The sequence below is a fragment of the Pinus tabuliformis genome, chromosome J, assembly GCF_031772625.1.
Source record: "Pinus tabuliformis cultivar Carrire ecotype Pingquan chromosome J, CPIR1, whole genome shotgun sequence".
Classification (NCBI taxonomy): domain Eukaryota; kingdom Viridiplantae; phylum Streptophyta; class Pinopsida; order Pinales; family Pinaceae; genus Pinus; species Pinus tabuliformis.
The window spans coordinates 1,030,814,630-1,030,821,063 of record NC_142295.1 but is presented as its reverse complement, the minus strand read 5'-3'; positions in this window follow the sequence as shown (position 1 = coordinate 1,030,821,063).

The following is a 6,434-nucleotide window of genomic DNA, read 5'->3' as shown; positions in this document are numbered from 1 at the left end:
TGCTCACACGATGTTCAAACATCGAAATCATCCATTTCTCCAGATCTCCAAAGAGCCTTGGGTAATCATTCCAAGGTATTTGAGACTCCCAAGGGCCTCCCACCTATTTGTGATCATGATCATGCTATTCACTTGATTCTAGTAAGTGTTATGCCAAACATTAGACCTTACAAATATCTATATGCCCAAAATAGTGAAATTGAACGTATTGTTGCAGAAATGCTAGAGGCAGGTATAATTCAACCTACACAAAGTTATTTCTCTTCTCAAATAGTATTGGTGCACAAGAAGGATGGATCATGGCATATCTATCTAGATCATAGAGAGATAAATAAGCTCACTATTAAAGATAAATTTAACTCACCAAGTTGGATCTTCTTTCTAGTTATCATCAAATTAGGATGAAGACAAAAGACATTCCAAAAAAAACATTCAGAACTTATGAAGGTCATTATGAATTTTTGGTCATGCATTTTGGCCTTACTAATGCACCTTCCACGTTTCAAGTTTGATGAATTCCACGTTTAAGACCTTTCTTAGAAAATTTGTGTTAGTATTTTTTGATGATATACTAAACTACAACAAATCTTGGAAAGATCATGTGCAACATGTTGACATGGTGCTTCAACTATTGGAGGAGAAACAATTGTATGCAAAACCCTCCAAATGTTTCTTTGGGGTACAGGAGGTGGAATATTTGGGTCATATTGTATCTCATGAGGGTTTTAAGGTAGACCCTAACAAAATTAAAGCCATCAAGGAATGGAAAATCCCCACAACCCTAAAAGCATCTTTGAGGATTTATTGGGTTAACATGGTATTATCGCATATTTGTTAATAATTATGGGAAAATAGCAGCACCTCTAACAACATTACTGAATAAAGATGCATTGTTTTGGATTCCAGAAGCAACTAAGGACTTTGAACATCTTAAAAAGGCAACGTGCCAAGCTCCAGTCTTAGCTACACTAGACTTCACAAAAACCTTTATTGTGGAATGTGATGCCTCAAGAAATGGAATTGGTATTGTTTTAATGGAAGAATGAAGACCCATTACTTTTGAAAGTCATCCAATCAAGGGAAAGTATTTACACAACCCTATTTATGAGAAGGAAATGTTGGCAATACTACATGCCTTGAAGCAATTGCACCCTTACCTAATGGGAAGGAAATTCAAGGTAAAAACATATCATGATAGTCTTAAATATTTTTTGGAACAAATATTATATTTAGAAGAGTCACAAAAATGGGTCAATAAGATGTTGGGTTATGACTTTGAAATCATATACAAAAAAGAGAAGCAAATGTTGTTGTAGATGCACTCTAAAGAAGGGATGAGGATGTGGAAGCATTGTTCCATGCCATTTCTTTTATCCAACCTGATTGGATAACTAAAGCAAGGGACGAATGGAAGAATGACAAATAAGTGTAGATACTCATTCAAAAGTTGCAGAAATATCCTAGTTCATATGATACATTTATATGGAAAAATAATTCATTGTGGTACAAAGATTGCTTATATCTATGTAAAAACTGCAAACTCAGACAAAATATTCTTTTAGAATTGCACACCTCTCCTTTAGGAGGGCACTCAGGATTTTTAAAAACTTACCACAAGGTCAAGAAGGAATTTTTTTGGGATGGACATAAATCTGAGGTTCAAAATTTTGCGGCAAGATGTTTGGCTTGCCAACAAAATAAAGCCGAGACAATTAAAACACTTGGTTTGTTACAGCCTTTAGCCATTCCAAGTCAACATTGGGAGGATGTCTCAATGGATTTTATAATAGGTTTAACTAAGTTTGAAATAAAGAGTTTCATCATGGTGGTAGTTGATAGACTTACCAAGTATGCACACTTTTGTGCACTATATCATCCTTTCAAAGTCAATACAATAGCTACTGCATTTATGGAAATAGTTCAAAAGCTACATGGAAACCAAAGGATTATTGTAATTGACAAAGATCCCATTTTCACTGGAAATTTTTGGACACAATTATTCTATTGCCTTGATACTCAATTAGCTCATAGCTCATCTTATCATCCTCAATCTAACGAGCAAACTGAAATAGTGGACACATTTTTGGAAGGATATCTTCGTTTGTTTGTATATGATAAAAAAATACAATGGGTCAAGTGGTTACTTCTGGAAGAATTGTGGTATAACACTTCCTTCTATACCACAACAAAAATGACCCCATTTATGACACTTTATGTATATCACCCAACTTCCATCACATCATATTTAAGAGAAAATTCTAAAGTTCAAGTAGTGGAAGATCACATCGAGCATCAACAACAATTTCTTCAACTCTTAAAGGATAACCTGACTCCGACGCAAAATCGAATGAAACGAAAGGTATATCAACATCATAGTGAAATAAGTTTTGATGTAGGAGATTGAGTATTTTTACGGCTACAACCACACAAACAAATGTCCCTCAAGTAGGCTAAGAAAGATAATAAATTCTCACCCAAGTACGATGGTCCTTACAAGGTGTTGCAAAATATTGGTACTATGGCATACAAATTGGAGTTGTCTGCATCTTCCTAAGTACACCCAGTTTTCCATGTTTCATGCTTCAAGAAGGTTACAGGTGACAAGCTTCTAGTTAAAAAAATATTGACAGAACTTGACGAGGAAGGAAAAATCATATTGGAGCCTGAAGCAGTCACAGAAACAAGAACCTGAAAACTATGGAATCAATTAATTTCACAATATCTCATTAAGTGGAAGAACTTACCTGCTGAATATTACACATGGGAGGATGAGTATTTTATACAAAAGCATTCAAAACTACTCAAGCATTGAGGACAATAGTTTTTGGAAGGAGAGGGGCATGTTAGGTCCCTATAATACTAATATATCCCCCATATTATTATTATTGTGCCCCATAAAAGCCCACTATTGTTATTGTTGTGCCCTTACATTTTTATTGTTATGTATGCCTTGATTATATTGTGACCCTTTTGTTTCCCATATATACCAAGGAGGTATTTTCATTTGTATCACCCAAGAATTATTCACTTATGTGATGTAAAAGGAGGTTTCCCCCTCAAAGAGGCTTATTTTCAGGTCACTGATCTATTTTTTCTTATGTTTTATGATTTGGTTACATAACAGGGGATATAATGACCATTAGAATAAAGGAAATATGAGTTGTCAACATGAAGATGACATGGATTATAGGGGCTAATGAAAATTTATGGGAACCATAATTATTATTAGTAGGGATAGTAGCTATAATGGTTATTGGGCCTGATTTATAAGGGTTGCTGACACATGGATGATAATAATTATAAGGGATATTTACATAAGGACCATAAAGCTTATAGGTCTATAGAGATTATTTATACGAGGACTATTAGGATTGAAAGGGTTATATGTATTACAACACCAAGACCATATAGATCATTAACCTGGTGTCCATAAGAGTAATTAACATGGTAACTATCTATGTTATATGCAATATTACTAGGATTATTAACATAAGGATCATATGGTGTATTACACCAAAGGAACAAATAGTACTAAAATATATTAATGTGGTGATCATAATAGTTATTAGCATGAAGAAAACAAAGGTTATATATGTTATTAACATAGATAACATAGGGGTTATTAGTGAAGGGACCATAAAGAATATTAACATGGGAACTATAATGGTTATAATAAATGTTATCAAAAGAACTATCATATGGCTTATAACAATTATGTACATGGGAACTATAGTAGTTATTTGGATTATTAACATAGGACATAACAAATACAAGGGTTATTAACATAGAGACCATATAGTTATTCGTACGAGGAACAAATGAATTAATTATTATCATATAAATTTTATCTAGACCAAACTAATCTCAATTTGTTCATACATTATTTTGTATTTAATAACAACTAACTTTGAGTATTATAATTTTTGCTTCAATATTTGTACATTTTTATTTTATATAATTCATTTTAAGTGATAGATGAAAATAAAGTTAAAACATTACAAAATTATTTATTTAAAGAATACATAAATTACAAAATATATATTAATTTTGTATAATTTTCTTTATATCTATTTAAATTTTATCTATATATTATTTTTATATTAAATTATTTTCAATATTTTCTTTTTTATATTTTCCTAATTTGATAAATAATGATATCTAATAATAATATATGATTTGAATACTATAACCTATAATTTTTTGTTGTTATTGTCAGTAAATATACTTTCATTAGTTCTTCAAAATAAAAGATACATCAGTCCCATTCTTGCCTCTCCTCCCTGCACTACGACCAGATTTGTTAGGGAGGAGAGGGCTTATCAAAAGAGAAAGAAAATCTCTAACATATTTGCACGAAACCTTCAATTCATAGTCTACCAGGTGGAAAGAAAGCCAAAAAAACCAAAAAACTACTATTATTATTATTTATTTTTATTTTTTTTATATTTATTTATTTATTATTATTATTATTATTATTATTATCATTTTCCAGGCATTTCAAGGTGGCAGATGGGTGGGAGAGTTAGATGCTCCTGACAACTCTTGTCCAAAAATAACATGGTATTCCAGATGAATGATTCTTCCCTCCAGATCATGAAGACACTCTATGATTCTTATTTGGCTTCTTTTCACACATAGAAAACGATCCAGTACCTCTTCCTGGTTACTTTGGAATTCATTAATATATGCCACCAGTTCAGCTCTGTCCTGATACCATTGATGATGGAGACTTTCCACCGATGCTATAATCCCTTCTAGCTATTCCATAAATAAACTCAATGACAGGGCCTATTCCACATGACCTTCCTCCAAATTTACTTCTTGGTTCTCCTCTAGCTCACCACCTTCTTCTATTCCCATGTCATCGTCATCCTCCGGGCATGGGAAACCCTCCTGAATATCACACATGGATCCTCCTCGACGGGCCCTTCCATGTTGTCTCAAAATTTTATCCACCCAAATACAACCACCACAGTCCATCACACATGTGTCCCTTTGTCTACCACACTAGAGATGTTGTTATGAAACCAGCTCAAGAAAAGATAGAAAAGAAAGATCAACGCCTTAGAATTCAGCCTCTTCGAGGGGGCAACCTCCTTTACATTACATAAATGAACAATTCTTGGATGATACAAATGACAAAACCTCCTTTCTATATATAGGAGTCTAAGGAGTCACAATATAATCCAGCCGACCTAACAACAATAATAATATAAAGCCACAAAAATAACAATAGAGGGATTCTATGGGGCACAGAAATAACAATATGGGGGTAATAGGGGCACAACAATATAAATAAGGGGTATAACTACAATAGTAATGGGGTAATCACTAGTATTATAGGGACCCAACATGCCCCTCTCCTTCAAAAAAGTGTTGTCCTCAACGCTTGAGTAGTTCTGGATACTTCTGCATAAAATTCTCATCCTCCCATGTGGAATCTTCAGCGGATAAGTTCTTCCACTTGATAAGATACTCTGAAATTGATCGATTTCGTAGCTGTCGAGTTCTTGTTTCTGTGACTGCTTCCGGTTCCAATATAATTTTTCCTTCCTCGTCAAGTTCTGGCAATATTGTTTGAACTGGGAGCTTGTCGCCTATAACCTTCTTTAAACATGAAACATGGAAAACTGGGTGCAATCGAGAAGCTGCAGGAAGCTCCAATTTGTATGCCATAGTACCAATCTTTTCCAACACCTTGTACGGACCATAATACTTTGGTGATAATTTATTATCCTTCTTAGCTTGCTTTAGGGACATTTGCTTATATGGTTGTAGCCGTAGGAATACCCAATCACCTACATCAAAACTTCTTTCACTGCGATGTTGATCTGCCTGTTGTTTCATTCTATTTTGTGCCAACACGAGGTTATCCTTTAAGAGTTGGAGGACTTGTTGTTGATGTTCGATGTGATGTTCCACTGCCTGAACCTTAGAATTTTCTCTTAAATATGATGTGATTGATGGTGGTTGATACCCATAAAGTGCCATAAATGGGGTCATTTTTGTTGCTGTATGGAAGGAAGTGTTATACCACCATTCAGCCAGAGGCAACCATTTGACCCATTGTGTCTGTTTATCAGATACAAAGCAACGAAGATATCCTTCCAAACATTTGTTTACTATCTCAGTTTGCCCATCAGATTGAGGATGAGCTAACTGAGTACCAAGACAAGAAAATAATTTTGTCCAAAAATTTCCAGTGAAAATGGGATCTCTGTCACTTACAATAATCTTTGGGTTTCCATGTAGCTTTTGAACTGTTTCCATAAATGCAGTAGAAACTGTACTGGCTTTAAATGGATGTGATAATGCACAAAAGTGTGCATACTTGGTAAGTCTGTCAACTACCACCATGATGACACTCTTTCCCTCAGACTTGGGTAAACCTGTGATAAAATCCATTGAAACCTCCTCCCAACGTTGGCTTGGAA